Raw genomic sequence first — 19,976 nt, 5'->3', positions numbered from 1 at the left:
AATCAACCTAACAAAAGAAATCAAATACCTCTTCTCTGAAACCTATAGCACTCTGAAAAGAGAGATTGAAGATGATATCAGAAAATGGAAAGATATTCATTGCACCTGAGTAAGAAGAATCAACATAGTGAAAATGGACATACTTCCAAAACTGCTATATAGATTCAAAGCAATCCCACTTGAAATCCCAGCAGCATACTTCATGGACCTTGATAAATTAATCCAAAAATTAATTTGGAACAAGAAGAGACCCAGAATAGCAAAAGCAATTCAGAGACATGGCAGGGGGTATCACAACCTTGAACTTGAAACTAAACTGCAAAGCTACTATGATAAAACAGCATGGTACTGGAAATGAAACAGACCTGAGGACCAGTGGAATAGATTAGAAGTTGCAGAAACAACTCCAGACACACTCAGCTATCTCATCTTCAGCAAAGAAACAAACACCCTCACTGGAGAAAAGATAGCCTCTTTAATGAATGGTGCTAGGAAAATTGGGCTTCAACTTGTCAAAGATTAAAACTATACCTATATCTCTCACCATGCACTAAACTGAAATCAAAATGGATTAAAGATTTAAATATTAAAACAGAAATGCTGAACTGGCTGGAACACAGTTTGGGCAGATCTTTTGAAGGCGTTGATGTAGGAAAAGATTTTATCAACCATACTTCTGTTTCCCATGAACAAGCACAAACAATCAACAAGTGGGACCTCTTCTTATTAAAAATCTTCTGCACAGCAAGAGAAAACACCAACAGCATGAAGAGACAATCTACAATATGAGAAAAACATTTTCACCAGCTGTTCCTCAGACAAAGGTCTACTATCTTGAATCTATAAAGAACTTAAAAAAATCACACCTCTCAAATTTAAAGATCCAATCCAAAAATGGGCATCTGAAATGAACAGACTTTTCCCAGACAAAGAAGTAAAAATAGCAAATAAATATATGAAAAAATGTTCAACATCACTGGTTATTCAAGAGATGCAAGTGAAAACAATGCTGAGATTCCACCTCACTCCAGAAAGAATGGCTGCTATCATGAAATCAACCAATAACATTTGCTGGCCTGGTTGTGGGTAAAGAGAAACACTGCTCCACTAGTGGTGGGAGTGTAGATTGGTGGAATCACTGTGGAAATCCATATGGAGATACCTCAAATGACTAGGACTGGAAGTCCCATTTGATCCAGCTATTCCCCTGCTGGGGATCTTCCCCAAAGAATTAAAAGAATCATACCACAGTGATATATGTGCACCCATGTTCATAGCAACACAATTTGTAATAGCTAAAACTTGGAAGCTGCCCAATTGCCCATCAACTGGAGATTGGATAAAGGAAATTTTTTTTTAAATAAAATAGAGTACTACTCAGCCATAAAAAATCAGAAATTAGAGACAAATGAATGCACAATGAGGTGATACTGTTAAGTGAAATAAATAGGACACACATGTATAAATATCAAACAGTTTCTTATTGTGAGAAACTGAAAGTGTAAATAAGGACTAAAAGGTATAATAGATAAAGTGAAATAGGATGAAAAGGACAAAGGGGAAAAGGAAGTGGGGGGGGTAGAGTAAAGGAAAAAAGGGAATGAAATTAATATGAGAAAATTCAAAAATGGAAAAATGTCTTTGTAAATAGGGGAGGATAGAGGGGTTGAAGGGAGGGCATTGGAAGGGGGAAACATAAGAACCAAGAGAGATTATGTAAAGGTGCAAATTTGCAATGATGAATGTCACTATATTGTATACCTAAAATGTACCAATAAAATTAATAAAAAAAAGAACAAGAGCAAGGATCTGAAAAGTAAAAAAAAAAAAAGGAAAAGCAAAAGAAACTTCAATTCTATCAAACCTCCTGGCTAGAGAATCCTTAAGTACAGTGAGATTTCAGTGACCCTCCATAATAACAGATGATGGGGAATCTGAGGCTAGAAGCAGTTGATCACGTTATGTACAGCAGAGTGCCAATGACAGCAAAGCTTTAACTGGTGACGTTCTTTATGTGTTAAAAATTATATCAATATAATATAACTCATGATATTTTCTCTATGTAATTTTCAAATTAAATATTGAGAAATGGAAAAGATCTATTTCTTCATATTTTATTCTATTATTGATTAAAATCTGTTAATTATGCTTCCTAATCAGCTTCAGTTTGAAATTCTGACCCTGGCAATGAATGAATTATGGTAATTAGCATTTCCTTGTCATTATCATTTCTTTGTGCTTAGAATATTTGAGCTCCTCTTTTTTACATCTTCATAAAATGTTTAATAAGTTATGATGAACTACAATCACCCCTCTGTGCTGAGAAATATTGGAACTTATTCTCCTACAAAACTGTATGTTTTAGCACATTTTATTTAACCTTTTGTGTCTATTTAATAATCTCTACTGTACATTAAGTCGACTGCCTTTTAGTTCCTACAAAAGAGAAAGAACATGAGATATTTCTTTCTGCATCTTATTTCACTTAATCTACAGTTCCATTCATTTTGCTGCATATTACAGGAGTTCACTATTCTTTATAGCTGTATAGTATTCCATTGTAGATATATAAAACATTTTATTTATCCATTCATTCACTGATGGGCATCTAAGTTAGTTCTACATCTTAGCTATTGAGAATAAGCCAAAAATGAACATGGACATACAAGTATATTTTTCTTATGCTAACTTCATTTCCTTTTGATTATATACCCAGAAGTAGAATAGCTAGATAATACAGCAATCTATTTGAGATTTTCCAAGGTGCCTCTATACTTCTTCCCACAATTCTCCTAATTTGCATTCCCATCAACAGTATGGGAGAGTTCCTTTTTCTCCATATCTTAACCACCATTTTGTTTTTTATTTGTTTTTTACTAATGGCCATTCAACTGGAGTGAAGTGGCATCTCCACGGAGTTTTGATTTGCATTTCCCTGTTGACTAATGATATTTAATATTATTTTATGCTTTTTGACATTTGTATTTCTTCTTTTGAACTTATTAGACCTTTTCTCATTTTTAAATAAAATTACTTGACTTTATTAAGTTTTCTGAGTTTTGATATATTCTGAATATTAGTTTTTGTCAGATGAATTATTATTATTTTTTATTAAATTCTTTTATTGGTATATTGTAGGTATACAACACAATTACATTTCTCATTGGGAAGTGTACCTTTACATAATGCATCTTGGTTCTTAGCTTTTCCCCATTCCTAGCCCTCCTTTCATGCCCTCCACCCTTCCCTATTTACAAAGACTTTATTTCCAGTTTTTCCATTTCTCATCATTTTTCCTTTCCCTTCTTTCCTTTCCCCTGCCCCTCCCATTACCCCTACCCCTTTGGACCTTTTCTTCCTATTTTGAATTATTGATTATTCATTCTAATCAATGGTACATTTTAGGGATACAATATAATGACATTCATCATTGGATATTTGCAACTTTACATAGTCTCTCTTGATTCTTATTTTTCACCCTTGCCCACCCCACCCTTCACCCCCTCCATTCCTCCCTATTTACAAAGATTTTGTTCCTATTTTTCCATTTTCTCATATTAATCCCATTCCCTTCTATCCTTTCCCCTAGCCTTCCCACTTCCTTCCCCTTTGCCCCCTTTTTTCCTATTTCACATTACCTATTATACATTTTAGTCCTTATTTACACTTTCAGTTTCTCACACCAGAGAAACTATTCAGTATTTATTCATGCGTGTCCTATTTATTTCATTTTAGTGTATCACTTCAATGTGCATCCACTTAGCTATAAATGTCTCTAATTTCTCATTTTTTATGGCTGAGTAGTACTCCTTTTTATTAAAAAACCACATTTTCTTTATCCAGTCTCCAGTTGATGGGCATTTGGGCTGTTTCCAAGTTTTAGCTATTACAAACTGTGCTGCTATGAACATGGGTGCACATATATCACTGTGGTATGATTCCTTTAATTCTTTGGGGAAGATCCCCAGCAGTGGAATAGTGGGGTCAAATGGGACTTCCAGTCCTAGTTCTTTGAGGTATCTCCATGATGATTTCCACATTGGTTGCACCAGTCTACACTCCCACCAGCAGTGGAACAGGGTTTCTCTTTCCCCACAGCCCTGCCAGAATTTGCTATTGGTTGATTTCATGCTAGCAGCCATTCTTTCTGAAGTGAAGTGGAATCTCAGCATTGTTTTCATTTGCATCTCTCAAATGACCAGTGATGTTGAACATTTTTTCATGTATTTATTTGCTATTTTACTTCTTTGTGTGAGAAATGTCTGTTCATTTCAGATGCCCATTTTTGGATTAGGTCTTTAAATTTGGGAGGTCTGATCTTTTTAAGTTCTTTATAGATTCGAGATAGTAGACCTTTGTCTGAGGAAGAGCAGGTGAAGATTTTTTACCACATTGTGGGTTGTCTCTTCACACTGCTGGTGGTTTCTCTTGCTGTGCAGAAGCCTTTTAATAAGAAGAGATCCCACTTGTTGATTGTTTGTGCTAGTTCATGGGCAACTGAGGTTTTGTTCATAAAATCTTTTCCTACACCGATGTCTTCAAGGGTTCTACCTAATCTCTGTTCCAACTGGTTTAGAGTTTCTATTCTAATATTTAGATCTTTAATCCATTTTTATTTTAGATTAGTGCATGGTGAGAGATACAGGTCTAGTTTTAATCTTTGGGAAGTTGAAGCCCAATTTTTCTAGCACCATTTATTAAAGAGGCTATCTTTCCTCCAGTGAGGGGGTTTGGCTCCTTTATCAAAGTTGAGATGGCTGAGTGTGTCTGGCATTGTTTCTGCATCTTCTAATCTGTTCCACTGGTCCTGAAGTCTGTTTCTTTCACAGTACCATGCTGTTTTCATCACAGTGGCTTTGTAGTATAGTTGCAGGTTGGGGATTTTGATACCCCCTGCCATGTCTCTGTTACCTAGAGTTACTTTTGCTATTCTGGGTCTCTTCTTGTTCCAAATGAATTTTTGGATTGTTTTCTCAAGGTCTATGAAGTATGCTGCTGGGATCTCAACTGGAATTGCATTAAATCTAGATAGCTGTTTCGGAAATATGGCTATTTTCACTATATTAATCCTTCCAACCCAGGAACAGGGGATGTCTCTCCAATTTCCGATATCATCTTCAATCTCTCTTTTCAGAGTGCCATAGTTTTCAGAGAAGAGGTCTTTGATTTCTTTTGTTAGGTTGATTCCTAGGTATTTCAGTTTTTTGGATGCTATTGTGAAAGGAATTATTTGCCCTATTTCTCTCTCAGTGAGTCTGTAGAGGAAAGCTATTGATTTTTGTGTGTTGACCTTGTAACCAGCTACTTGACTGAATTTGGTTATTAAGTCTAGAAGACTTTTGGTGGAGTTCTTGGGGCCTTTTATATAGAGTATCATGAATTCAGAATTTTTCAGAAGTTCAGAATTTTTAGGTCTTCTTCATTCAACTTTGGTAATTCATACGTATCTAGGAATCTGTCCATTTCTTCTGTATTGTCCATCTTATTGGCATATAGGTTCTGGAAGTAGGTATTGATGATCCTCTGGATTTCTGCTGGGTTGGTTGTAATTTCACCCTTTTCATTCCTCGTTTCATGGATTTGGGCCTTTTCTTTCCTTTTTCTGAAAAGGTTGGCTAAGGGTTTGTCAATTTTGCTGATTCTTTTGAAGAACCAACTCTTGGCTTCATAGATTTTTTTGTATTGTTCTCTTAGTCTCCATTGCATTGATTTCTCCTCTGATCTTTATAATTTCCTCCCTTGTATGAGCTGTAGTGTTGTCCTGTTCTTCTTTATCTAGAAGCTTGAGGTTCAGCATCAGTTCTTTAATTGAGCTCGTTCTGTTTTCCTAATATGTGTATTCACTGCTATGAATTTCCCTCATAAGACTGATTTCATTGTGTCCCATAGATTCTGATATGTTGTACTGTCATTGTCATTTAATTGAAGGAACTGTTTGATTTCTTCTTTACTTTCCTATGTGACCCATTGGTTTTTCAGAATTGTGTTGTTCAATTTCCACATGTTTATGAAATCTTTTGAGTTTCTTTTGCTATGGATCTCCACTTGCATCTCACTATGATCTGATAATATACAGGGGATAACTTGTATTCCTTCACACTTACTTAAACGTGTTTTGTGTGTGAGTATGTGGTCTATTTTGGAGAATGACCCATGTGCAGCTGAGAAGAATGTGTATTCTGATTTTGTGGGGTGGAAGACTCTGTAAACATCTGTTAAGTTCATTTGTACAAGAGTTCGATTGATTTCTAGTATTTTATTACTTATTTTTAAGTCTAGTTGATCTATCTTTTTGTGACAGTGGGGTGTTGCGGTCCCCACTACAATTGTATTAGTGCATATATGACTTTTCATGTCTGTTAGTATTTGTTTTATATAGTTGGGTGCACTAATGTTTGGTGCCTAGATATTTATGATTGTCATCTCTTCCTCTTGGATTCTTCCCTTTACAAGGATGTGGTATCCTTCTTCATCTCTCTTAGTCAGTGTTGGTTTGAAATCTACTTGATCTGCCAAGAGGATAGCTACTCCTGCTTTTTTTTCGGGTTCCTGTTGCATGGAGTATTGTTTTCCACCCTTTAACTTTCAGTCTATGAGTTCCCTTTTGAATTAAGTGTGTTTCTTGTATGTAGAATATTGTTGGATTTTGCTTCTTGACCCATTCTTCCAGTGTATTTCTTTTGATTGGTGAATTGAGACCATTAACATTGATGGTTATAACTGAAACGTATTGACTTGTCATGGCCATGACCTTTTCTTTTTGTTGGGTTCTCCCCCTTTACATTTAATTTCTTGTCATGCCAGATAGGTTCATTCTGCTTTGCTTCCTGGGGTTTTGATCCTCAATGTCTGTTCCTAGGCTATTGTGTAAAATTCTTTGGAGTGCTGGTTTGGTATTCACAAAGTTCCTAAGGTGCTCTTTGTCATGAAAGTATCTTATTTCTCCATCCATTTTGAAAGCTAGTTTTGCAGGGTCCATCAATCTGGGTTGGAGCCTGTTTTCTTTTAGGGCTTGGAATATGTCACTCCAAGCTCTTCTTGCCTTGATGGTTTGTGTTGAGAAGTCTTCTGTGATTCTGATGGGCTTTTCTTTGTATGTGATTTGTTTTCTCTAACTGCTTGTAGAACTTTGTTCTTCTGTTGCGTTTCTGGAATCTTAACAATTATATGCCTATGTGTAGATTTTTTTTGATCAAGGCTCTTTGGAGTCCTATATGCCTCACTTATCTGTATGTCAAGCTCTTTTCCCCTGCTTGGGATGGTTTTTTGCCATTATTTCTGTGAATAGATTTTTTATGTCATCTCCACTCTGTCCTGTTTCTCCATTGAGCCCAATCAGTCTTATGTTATTCTTCTTTGCATCATGTAGCAGCTGCTGAATTCATTTCTCATGTTCCCTTATAATTTTGAAGCAATTTTTCTTTTCCTGGTGTCTAATTGCAATCTTATCTTCTACATCTGAAATTCTGTCCTCACATTGGCTCATTCTGCTGTGTAGTCTTTCAGTGGAGTTTTTTATGTCCTGGAAATCTATTTGCATCTGTTTTATGGATTCCATTTGTTTCTTATGTTGGGATTCCATCATGTTTCTCAGCTCCTCTCTAGATTTATTAATCACATCTTTCACTAGGGGCACAATTTCTCCTGTTATTTGAGAAATTATTTCTGATTTCATTTTTTCCAGATCCCCTTTTGTTGCCAGTTCAGTGGGTCCAGGTGGTTGAGTATCAGAGTGTTCCATCTCATTTCCCTTTGAGTTTGCTGTAGGTGATATGGAAGTCTGGTTTTGAGACTTATTTATGTGTTTTCTCCTTTCGACTGGGGTGGGGGGCTGTTAGTGCCTGCATGGATTGCCTCCTCTGAGCTGGGAGAGATGGGACATGGGCCGGGAGCAGTGGTAGAGATGGTGACCCAAAAGCCCTTTCCTGTGGGCTGGGAGCAGCAGGAGGGATGGTGGCCTGGAAGCCCCTTCCTCTGGATCAGGAGCAGTGGGACGGCAGCTCAGAAGGCCCTACCGCTGGGCCTGGAGCAGCGGGACTCAGTACCTTGTTCTGGTGGTCTGGTGTCCTCTGTGTCTTTGTATTGTGGAACCAGGTGGCTGCCTGTCTGCAGCAGGGTGATTCAGCATCTTCTGTGTGACTTGGGACCTCGGTGGGGCATGGACAGACCTGCCTGTCTGCAGCAGAGTGATTCAGCATCTTCCCAGATGAATTATTGATAAAGATTTTTCTCCCATTCTGCAGGCTGTCTCTTTAGTTTGTTACCTTGGCTATACAATGTATACTTGAAAAAAAAACAAAATAGCTCTTAATTTCATTGATCTTTTGTATTTCTAGCCTCTATTCATGATCTTTCTTATTTTCTCTTTTAATTTTGGATTTGATTAGTTCTTGCTTCTTTAAATGCTTAAGATATATTATTAACTTATTTGAATTTTTCATTTTAGTGTGACTATTGCTATAAATTTCATTCTTTAGCACTGCTTTTGCTGTATTTAATAAATTTGGCTAGACATTTTTGAAAACTATTATTTTTTAAAAATGTTTTAAAATTTCTCTTTTAATGTTTTCAATTACCTATTGATTGCTCCAAATGTTTCATTTAATTACCATATATTTATAGAATTTGTAAAGTTTCTTTTATTGTTGATTTCTAGTTTATTTCATTGTTTTCAGAAAAGATTCAGGATATTATTTCAATTTGTTAAGATTTGTATTGTGGGCTAATATATGGATGGTCTATATTAGATAGTGTTCCATGTGGTGATTTAAAAAATGTGTGCTCTGCAGTGGTTGGATTAAATATTCCTAAATGTCTTTAGGTTCATTTGGTCCATGCTATAGGTTAATTCTGATTTTTTATTGTTGATATTTTTGGGCTCAATGATCTGGTTACTGATGGAAGTAATAACCTCAACTGTTATTACATTGGAGTCTATCTTTTCCATTAGATCAAATAGTGTTTATTTTATAAAATTGAGGGTTTTAGTGTAAAGTGCATATGTATTTACAATTGGTCTATCCTCTCATTGAATTGATATCTTAATCATTATATGGTGATTTTCTCTGTCTTCTTACAGTTTTGAACTTAAAATCTATTTTAAATAAATAATCTATTATAAATTATAGCTACTGCTCACTTTTTGTTTTCTATTTATATGGAAGGTCTTATTTTATTCATTCACTTCCCATCCATGTGTCTTTACTGGTGAGGAGAGTACCTTCAAGCAGTACATTGTTGGGTTTTTGGATTTTTTTCCCTCCATCAATTAGTTTTTATCCTTTAATTGGGGAATTTATTCTATGTATATTCATGACTACTATTGATAAGGAAACAATAGACACATTAAAAAAGAAAGTGACATGTCATTTTGTGAATTTTCTGCTTTTTGTTTTGAATGTATGATAAAGTTTGATTATTTTCTATTTCCCTTTTGATTTTGTTTGCATAGTGGGTTTCACACTTTCTTTCTTTCTTTCTTTTTTCCAGTAGCAGGGATCAAATTCAGTATCTTGTCCTTTTGAGTCAGGCATGGTGCCACTGAGCTAAATCCCTGGCACAGCTTCATGCTTTCATATGCTTTGATAATGGAATGTATCTTTATTTCACTTGTGAATGTACAACTCCTTTGTACATCTTTTATAAAGCTGGTCTGGTGGTAATGAGACCCTGAAGTTTTTGTTTGCCTTAAAACATCTTTATTTGTGTTTCATTTCTGAAAAATGACTTTGCTGAATATACTATTCTTGGTTGGCAATCATTTTCTTCCATAACCTGGAATATGTCATTCTATTTCCTTCCAGCCAGTAAAGTTTCTGCTAGGAGATCTGCTATTAGTTTAATAGAAATACCCTCAAATGTGACTTGGTGATTGTCTCTTACAGTGTTTAGAATTTTTTTCTTGTGCTTTTGACAGTTTCAATAGAATATGTGGTTATAAAAACCTATTCTGATCATGTCTATCTGTAGTCCTAGAGGCTTTCTGTACTTTGATGTCTATATTTTTCCTCTAAATTAGGGATTTTTCAGATAGGATTTTACTGAACATGTTTTCAATGGCTTTACCCTGCTTTTTCCTTTCAGATGTGAAATATGAATATTTGTTCATGTGATCGTATCCCAAAGTTGTTAGAATCCCTCTTCATTCTTTTTATCTGACTGGGATATTTAAAGTCCTTTCTTCAAGGTAAGTACATTCTTTCTTCTACTTGACTTAGTCTATTGTTGAATTTTTTATTTGACTGAGTTCTTCATTTCTAAGATTTCTGTCTGGTTATTTTTCAAAACTGCTTTTGCTAAATTTATCATTCATATCATGAATTATTTTTCCTTTCCTTTCCTTTTTTTTTCTTGGTATTGGAATTGAACCCAGGCCTTTAGCACTGAGCTACATCTCCAGCCCTTCTTACTCTCTTATTTTGAGACAGGGTCTCACTAAGTGACTGAGTTGCCCAGACTGGGTCTGAAATTGTGATCCTCCTGTCTCAACCTCCTAGATTGTTGGGATTAAAGGTGTAGGTAACCACATCTAGCTATGAAATTATTTTCTTTCTTTCATTGAATTGCAATATCTGTGTTCTCTTGAATTTCATGCAGGTTTTTATAATCACTTTAAAAATTCTTTAACAGATATTTCATCATATCATTTTCTTTGAGGTCTGCTATAGAGTCACTGTGTTCTTTGGAAGGATTATGTCTCTTTTTTCATATTTCTTGTGACTTAGTGTATTAGGTTCTTAAGTGTCTCCATATGCCCACATGCTATAGGGCTGCTTATGAGCCTGCTTACGTGCATTATGGGGAGGCAATGAAACTCTAAGGAGATTGGACCTAGTGGAAGGAAGTTAGGTCATTGTGGATGTGCTCTTGGAGAGGATAATGGGGGCCTGGCTGCTTACCTCCTCATTCTTTTGCTTCTCACACACCATGATATAAGTGTTTTTCCTGCTTCAAGGTTCTCAGCATCATGTACTGTCTATCCACAGCCCAAAGGCAAACAAGGCCAAGCTACCAAGACTGAAACCTATGCAACCATGGAACAAAATAAACCTTTCCTCCTTTAAATGATTCTTTCAGGTATTTTGTCATAGGAAAGGAAACCTGAATACATCTTACATTGAGATTTGTATAATTAACAAAACAGTTGCCTCTCTCATTCTATAAGGTGGCTTTCATAGTAAATGTCTCTCAGAAAATGTGTCTTGGGTATTGGTTTGGTGCCCTATTGTCTTTGGTTCCAGTTGAGTGCCATACAATAGACTTCCTATAAATTCTTCAGCTGTGACTAGTGGGTTTGGGTGCTGTGCATGGTGGTGGGGATGAAGAGTCTCTGTCTCCAGAGTCCATGTGGCAAGGGGCAGGTGTGGGGCACACAGCAGTGTGGGTGGGGCACCTACTCTGGAGGACAACAGCAATGGTGATGATGGAGAAAGGAATACTGAATAGACCATGGTTTATAAGTAACATTTTCTGTCTAGGACACAATCCCCAAATCTATAACTTAAAGAGGAAAATGTTTGATTTAGCTCACAGTTTCAGGATGTTAAGTACATGGTCAGCAGGATCCAAAGCAGAGTCCTCATGGAGGAAGGGGATGGTGGAGCAAAGTTTCTTTGTTCATGGTGACCAGAAGGAAAGCAAGGGAACATTGCCAGACAGAAATGAGATAGAGATGGTATGTAGTAAGCAAGGCCATACCTTCATGATCCACTTAGATACACTCAGGCATATGATTTAGTAGTTTTCTAGGTGTTTCTTAATCCAATCAAGTTGACATATCAGGGTTAAAGTTCACATATGCTGAGTCTTCCCTCAGGGGTGGTGGAAGTTGTGGGCCCAGCAGTGGCTTAGTTGTCAGGGTTGTCTGCAGACAATGTGATGTTTGGAATGTGAACCTAGGCTGAGAAGTGGCTTTGGCTGTTTAAGATACTGAACGACTATGTACAATCTGAGTTATTACTCAATTTGGGATGATTAGGGCAGCTGTTTGCTTTAATACAGCACTTGGGGAGAGTATGGCAGTGGCTGGGGCTGATTAGGGTAACAACTCAGATGCAGTTTGTGCAGATTAGAGCAGCAACTTGGGTTGATTACATACAGCTCAGGCTAACTCCACAGCTTGGCCCAATTAGGGCATCAGCTTGCCTATGCTACTTAGAGGTGGCGTGGATATCTACTTAGCTCTGTTCCCAATATGTCACTCTCGCTGCAGCAACCTGGAGTCTGGGAGATAAGGCAGAGGTAATGCAAGTCCCTTTCTTAGATCAAAGCCATGGTAAAGACTTCAGGAAGCTCTACTCTGTGGGCACTGAGCCTGTTCTTCTTGTTAGTAGGTTCAATAGAGTCTATGGTAAAGTTGTGGGTGTCAACAGCAAGGCCTGCTAGAGGTCTTCCCTGTAGCCTTTCTCCTGCAGTGAGGGTTTCCTTGGCCGAGGTTGTAGTTGTTGGACTGCTTTATTCTACTCTTTATACCCCTCAATTCCTACATCTCCTTTGCTCGATTTCAGTGCCACTCACTTCAAAACTCAGCTATTTGTTTTATTGTCCTGATTTTCTTTGTAGTGAAGAAGGCAAGCACTGGGCACCTGTATTTGGCCATCTTAACCCCCTCAAAAGATCTAATGTCCATGCAAATTAAAGGTAACCTCATGTATTTAATCAAACATTTATACACTAGGAAAAAATGAACATTTCTTGTATCAATTCATAGTTTCAAAATTAATTATGTTAGGCCACAAAGGAAATATCAGTAAAATCTTCAAAGCACAAATCATGTGAGCCATTTTCTCTGCCTCTATCCTTTCTAGGATAAAACCTAAAAACATAGAAAAAAATAAATGTCTAACGTTGAAAAGAAATAACACAGAAATTTTTTAAAATCTACATATCGTATGTCAAAGAGGAAATCAAAACTACAGCTACAGATTTCTTACTAATTAAGGAAAATGACAAAAGCACATAGCAAAATTTATGGGACATGGCTAGTTCTGTCTTAGAAAAAAATACTCACTATCTTATACAATTAATTCCTGTCTTGAGGTTTTCTGGAAGGAAAGTTCTAATATGTGTAGAGAGTTGAGAGTTACAGAAAACTATGCCTCCAGCTATCTATCTGCTGATTTATTATCTATGTACTTACCTATAATTCACTCTGTTTACCTATATAATTTATCATTACTCTAGACGTTACTTACCTCATTTGTCTCTGTTTTACAGTTTCTGTGGCAGAGAGTACTCAAATAGAGTATTAATGGAGTATTATTTTAATTAATAAGATATTAGTGTAATAAATTTTGGAACTTCCACACACTACAATAGTATACAGCCATTATATAAATATAGATAAATGTTTATTATATAGTAGGGTTAAAAAGAAGACTTTAAAGAAGGAGATAGAACAAAATTTTGCTTACATGCACGAAACCTGAAAAAATACAGAAGGAGAAATGCCAGTATCTACCCATCCCTTCTTTCATCTTTCTTTCAGAGCCTTGATTTTTCAGGTAATTCTCCACTCGCCTCATTGCCACATGTTTCAGTAATATAAGCACTGGAACAGCATTTCTCTTCCTTTGTTTAGGAATTGACATGTGACTCAAGTCTGATAAATGATACAAAAGTATTTCCTGGAGGGTTCTGAAAAAATGTTTTCTTGTTCTTAAAAGGCTGAAAAATACCGCTTCTTAAATTTAATACTTTTGTGTTTGTATGTTACCTTTAGAAGCTGCTGGTGTTACCTGCAATCCCTAGGGAAGCTAAATAAGATGATGTGGGCTGCTAGTAGAAGAGGAAAATATATTATCTTGAATCACTGATTAAACCAGCCTGGAAGATGCTACTCTCCCTTACAATTTATCCTGTATTATACTAACTTTCCTTTCTCTTTTATCCAGAGGATCTGGTATTGTCTCTTATGTATAGCTTAGGTAATTTTACTTGATACATAGTGCTATGGAGATGATTTGAATATGTCCACCAAGGGTTCATGTATTGGAGGCTTTGTCCTCTGGGTCATGGTGTTGAAGAATGAAAGGAAGAGAAGGAGAAGGAAAAGGGAAGGGGAAGGAAAAGGACAGGGAAGGGAAGGGGGAGAAAAGGGGAAGAGAAAGAGAGAGGAAAGGGGAAGGAAAAGGGAAGGGAAAGGAATATAAATTTTGGATTATTTGTCACACAACCTACTGTATTTGATGTTAAAGCTAGATTGATGAATACATTTTCTACTATTAGTAGAAGCAGAGGCAACCCCATTTAAAAGAAGATTTCTCCATATAGAGGCATAGTTAGTAACCAACAGGACTACATCAGATAAAAACCAAGCAGGACTTCACAAAGAACTCCAAACACATGAAAGAGTACAACCAGAAGTTATAAGCATCTGGGTATGCCATACAAAATATAAGTATATAAAACATCTGGGTATGGACTGCTTAAGAAAAGGACAAAAATTTACAAAGGAGGCAGACAGATTATCAGAAAAGTAGACTTGGGTAAATATGATGGCTGATTGTGTTAACTTAAGTAAGTAACAACCAACTAAATCGGCTGAGCATACTTCTGGGTATGGAAGACCCACCTTGGAGAGGATTATCATGAGAATGGTGTAAGAAAGAAAAGAAGAAGGAAGATTCTCTTCTGTTTCATTAGGAGGAGCTCCGGTCTTCTATTTCCCCTTGGAAGTCCTCTCCTGGCTTCTAGCACAGACTCTTCACCCTCATTGCAGACCCGTAGGCTTTCTGATATGGACTGGCATGGAACACTACAGTGAGCTCCAAGCCTTCCAGTGAGTTCTGTGGATACCCAGTTCACTGACAGACCTCTTGCACTCTTCTACACCCAACTCTGTGGGTGGCCTTCATAAGACAATCTTGTAAATTCTTGTATATTTGTATATCTTGTGTTATATCTGTTTCTCTAGTAAGCACCGACTGATAGAGCAAACAAAGTGGAACCTTTAAATATGAACAATATGATTGCTGGAATTAAAAAAGACTCTATAGATGAGTTAAACAGAAGATATGGCACTATTAAAGAAAAATATGCTATTAAGTCGATATATAAATCTGTAAGACATATGTTTATTGTACATAAATACATATAAATATATAAAAATATATCTAGAGAAAAATCAGAAAAAGATACTATGGAAGAATAGCAAAGAGACATGGAGAATAGGGTGCATAGTTTTTAAATACATATTATTGGTATCTCAAAAAATAAAATAAAAATATCATTGGGAAGAGGCTAAATGGCTACAAGTTTTAATAACCTGTGATGGAATTAATCTCAAGCAAGATAAATAAATAATTTATGACTGGACACCTGGTAGTGAAACAATGAAACTGTAAAGAGGTGGGGTGTAGAGAGGGAGGAGAGAATGCAATCAAGATCTTGACAGGAGGCTAGATAGAAAGCAATCAAAAGTATGAAACTGTATTACATATTCCTTAGTAAAAGCTAAAATACAACCACTAGTTAAACATTCATCAGTTCAGCAGCTTTGAGTTTCACGTCTTTGCCCTGGTCTTTGTTGTAACTCCCAAAGATACTGCAAGGAGCAAGGGTTTCTACTCTCACTGAATTCAGTTTTACAAAGGCAAATGGATTTAAATAGGTAAATGAAACAAATTTAAAGCAAAAGATTTTGTAATGAAATGATTATCTATAGAAATGAAGAACTAGAAACTGATTGCATTGGCTATTTTATCTTCTAGTGACAATTACAGTACAATTGACAAATAAAGCTGTATGTATTTAAGACGTACAATGTGATATCTTGATATGTACATATTCTGTGAAATGATCACTGTGATCAAACTCATGTAGCCATCAATTCATATGGTTACCTTTTTCATATGTAGTTCAAGAAGTTAAGATTTACTCTCTTTGCAAATTTGGAGTATGGCAGGTGTTATTAACTATAGTATAGTCACCACAGTTATTTTAGGGAGTGTCAAGAAGGATAAACTTAGCAGTAAAGTGGCAACTGAGCTGTGATATTCGAGACAAAGGGACCATAAACACAAATCCAGCAGTCTCATAGGCCCTGAAGCAAGAATGAGTGAGCAGAGTGGAGAGCAAGGGGAGAAGGAATGAACCTGACAGCTGTGGCAGGTGAATGTTAAAAGAAGAGTGAATCCTAACAGAGATGAGAAGAATTCAAGTTTTAAGAAGAAAATAATATGAATGAAATATTATTTTCAAAAGCCCACTCTGCCTGTCCTGAGCATAATTGGATAAAGTCAATTATAGAAGCTTGATGCCTTTCAGTTTGTATTTCCCATTTTTAAAATTTATTTTCTCAAAGCCGAGGCTAGAAAGTGGACTCATCCAATTAGGTCAGAGATTTAGGTAACACAAAGTAGGTTAAAAGTTTAAAGGTTTTCTATTTGTGGCCCCAGCCAAACAAAAATTAGCTAACTCCAGACTTATTTTGATCTTGAGGTTTAAATAATGTAAAGTCTGGACTTCTATCTCAGATGAGCTTTTCTCTGTGATATACGGGATGGTCTCTTGTAGCCTGAGGCTTCAGTCCTCAGCACAAGGAAAATTTCTAGAAGAAATATCTAGGTTGCAGAGAACTCTCATTTACTTCTTTTTGATGACATTTCTATTCCTTAACTACTCCTCCTGCCCTGGGGCACTGGGAACTGTGATTAATGGGGTCAAGGTCACATTTCTGCTCCTGAGTAGCTGCCAGGGAGAGAGATTAGTTTCTTCTAAGCCACACAGTATGGGTTCACTGGAGGAAGGAAGATAAACTTTTACTATCAAGGTGGAGGGTTTGCCAAGGAGGAAACCAATATTAACAGAAGAAAGAGAAGAACTAATTTCACTAATGAAATGAGTTCCTGTAATTCCACATATCATATTGATTTTGGTAGGACTAATAAAATGGTCAGGAGTATCCTGAGAGTGAAAATTAATTTCATTTCCTTTTAAAAAGTTTTTTGGCCTGGCATTAGAAATCACCAACCAGCCTCAAAAGGAAGATGATGGGACAGGTACAGGACTTGACAGCTCCTTCCAAGAAGTTATTCCACACCTTTTATAAACCAGATGAATAAAAGGGAATAAAGAAGCCAGGAGACAACTCTATATATCCAGCACCAAAGGATGGGCTCCAAAGAGAGTACTGTTTCTCAAAGTATCAGAGACCTTGAGTCTATTTTTTCATACTATTAACCCTTTCTCTCACAATAACTCAGTTGTCTTTGACCATCATCTACTTTCTGTTTCCTAGGGATCACAGGAGGGACTGTCACTGAATTTACCAGAGTGACTGAAATTGACCCTGACAGTTGTGTAGAAATATTATAACCTACAATGAACATTTGACTTTCAATATTATTTCCTCAGCATAACAAAGAATCATTAAATAGAGAACAAAGAGTCACTAAATAGAAATATTTCAAAATTATTCATATCAAGGTCTCAGTAGCATACTAGGGAAGAATGCATAGTTATGGAAACACAAAGGAAAATTAATACATGAATTTTAATCTCTGTTCCACATTGCTTCATAGTATGTTTGAGCTTTTAAAAACTTGTTGAAGCTGCACTATTTGTAATTGGTCTGGAAAAAAGCAATGTCAAAAAGAAGGCGAAATGGATTTTTGAAAAGCTAATACTGGCAAATGTCAAAGGCATAATGTTTAAAGCTTCACAGCAAATTGTCAGGGTTTAGGTGTAATTGAATTACATTATGGTTAAATTCATAGCTAATCATTTTTTTCTGGAAAAGGAGAATATTGTAGAATAACAAAATAAACCTACCCGATACCTTTCCTCAGAGTACTTTAAACACATTTATCATGAATTTATTGTTGTAGAAATTTTGCTTTAAAAATTTAGACATTTATTGAAAAGTAGCTTTCTAATTCTATGCATTTATTCCAAAGGTTTCCAATTTCCCATTAGAAAATAACTTCCTATTGCAAAATAAAAATTGAAAAACGTATAACAAAGGTATAATTGGTCAAAATCTGAATTGAATCCAGCAGTCAGGAAGGAGAACTATCAAAGTGATGGGTGTGGCTTTGCTACTTACAGAGCAAACTGATGTCTTGTGAACAGACTTCAGTGACCAACATGGGAAGAGATGCTGGATACAGAGCTCCTCACACAATTGTCTAACATTCATGGTTCATCTTTGAAAGAACTAAAAATGATATGCACTTCCAATCATCTCTCACTCTACAGTTATAGAAATTATCAAGGTTCTGTGTTCCTTTTGTTTCTATGTAAAAGTTTTGAAAAATGAGCTGTCTAATATAAAAAGATCCCCTCTTCAATCTGGACCTGCATATGCATAGAATTCAATTATAAGTGAAAAATGAAAACTGAACAATACATTAAAACTTGCAGTATTAAAGCAATGAGATGTCTTATGGGCAAATTTGCAAGCTCCCCTCTCATCAAAGTTTGTTATATGACATACTGAAAAAAGAAAGAAAGAAACAAGACAAAATCATAATGTACTAGGAATGTGTTTTCTCAAAAAAGCAATATGTTAGAAAATCATATCTAACACATTGATAACAAAAACAAAAAAATAAGTGGACACTATTTTGACTATGTGAGACTATCAGTTCAATGAGTTAGAAAATTGATTGATTCTGTATAACTTCAAGGGGAAAAGAGAGAAATACAGTTAATTATAAATAAGAAATATTGAGGATAGATTCAGTTAATTCAACATGAACACGCAATAATTCTATACAGAAAGAAATGACTAATAATGCAAAAAGCAAAAGAATATTTTTTCCATTTATATTCTGGTTAAAAATTAAAAGGAAATCTGATTATATTATATCGAAAAGACAACTTACGTAACACTAAGAAGAAAATCAGTACAATTATTTTGGAGATCAAAGGGATATTTGAGTTATAATTTATGTGTAATCAACATATACACATATCATTTGCCTTTACATTTATCCAAAATATTAATAACATAAAGCCCAACAATTCCATACTCCTAGATATACTGCTTCCTAGGTTTAAATGTTTAAAAAAGCAGGCCTGAATACTAAGATTTCAGTGGAAATTATTTTTGTTTGTATGTGAGATAGTTTCAGAAAATATCAATGGGAAACTATGAGCGAGGCAGGGAAGGCAGTCAATATGAGGGCAAATTAGCAACATATTACTTCTACGGACACCTGGAGCTCAGTCTGAGGGAAGAACTTTCAGAGACAGTGTTGTACACATGTTCATAGTTGTCCCAGTCAAGGGTAAGTAATCTTGATGTTTCCCTTCCAGTTTCCTGTCCATCACTGGTTAAGGGTTGTTTCGGGAAGGACTGGATTCTGTGCTCTTCTAACTTCCTGTGAGTGTGGGCACAGGCAATGAAGTGTTCTCAGGCTGTTGGCAGTGAGCAGGTGTTCACAGTAAGTGGCTCTCAGAATCTGAGAGGAAGGGAGGATGAAGAGAATAAGGACAGGTACTGAAGATGCCTGCTATCATGTCACAATGATGAATGTACTCTTCTTTGTTCTGGCTATTTTTAAAAAATAAATTTTATGCTAGTCATATGTTAGCATTGTAAAATTTTTTGTAAATTTTCTGGTTTACTATGACATTTCAAATTATAAACTACATTAAAAGGTAATGATACGGAAAAGTTTTAGATAACTTAATAGATTGAATATTAAGGTAGTTGTAGAAGCAAAATAAGTAATGTGTTCTTTTCAGATTTGCTTTTCCTGTAACTCCTTGTTTAAGGTAAAGATTATCTGACTCTAACCAGTAACTTCATTAACCTAACAAAGTTACCATGCCAGGGTGAATTTACAATGTATATGGCCTATTTTGTGTCTGTGACTTGTAAATAGGAATTGGAATTATATTTACATATCAAAGATCACTAGGGATGAGATAATGGCTAAAAAGGATATAAAAAGGGAAATGCTGAACAAAGGGCACAAATATTAACCAGATTGGTTTCTGGCATGCCCGTTCACTCCTGAGAAGAAATT

The sequence above is a fragment of the Heterocephalus glaber genome, unplaced genomic scaffold (genome assembly GCF_053883595.1).
Source record: "Heterocephalus glaber isolate CG9 unplaced genomic scaffold, H.glaber_assembly_v1.0 deba00001755, whole genome shotgun sequence".
Lineage (NCBI taxonomy): Eukaryota > Metazoa > Chordata > Mammalia > Rodentia > Bathyergidae > Heterocephalus > Heterocephalus glaber.
The sequence above is the reverse complement of the archived record's forward strand: the minus strand, read 5'-3'. Positions refer to the sequence as shown.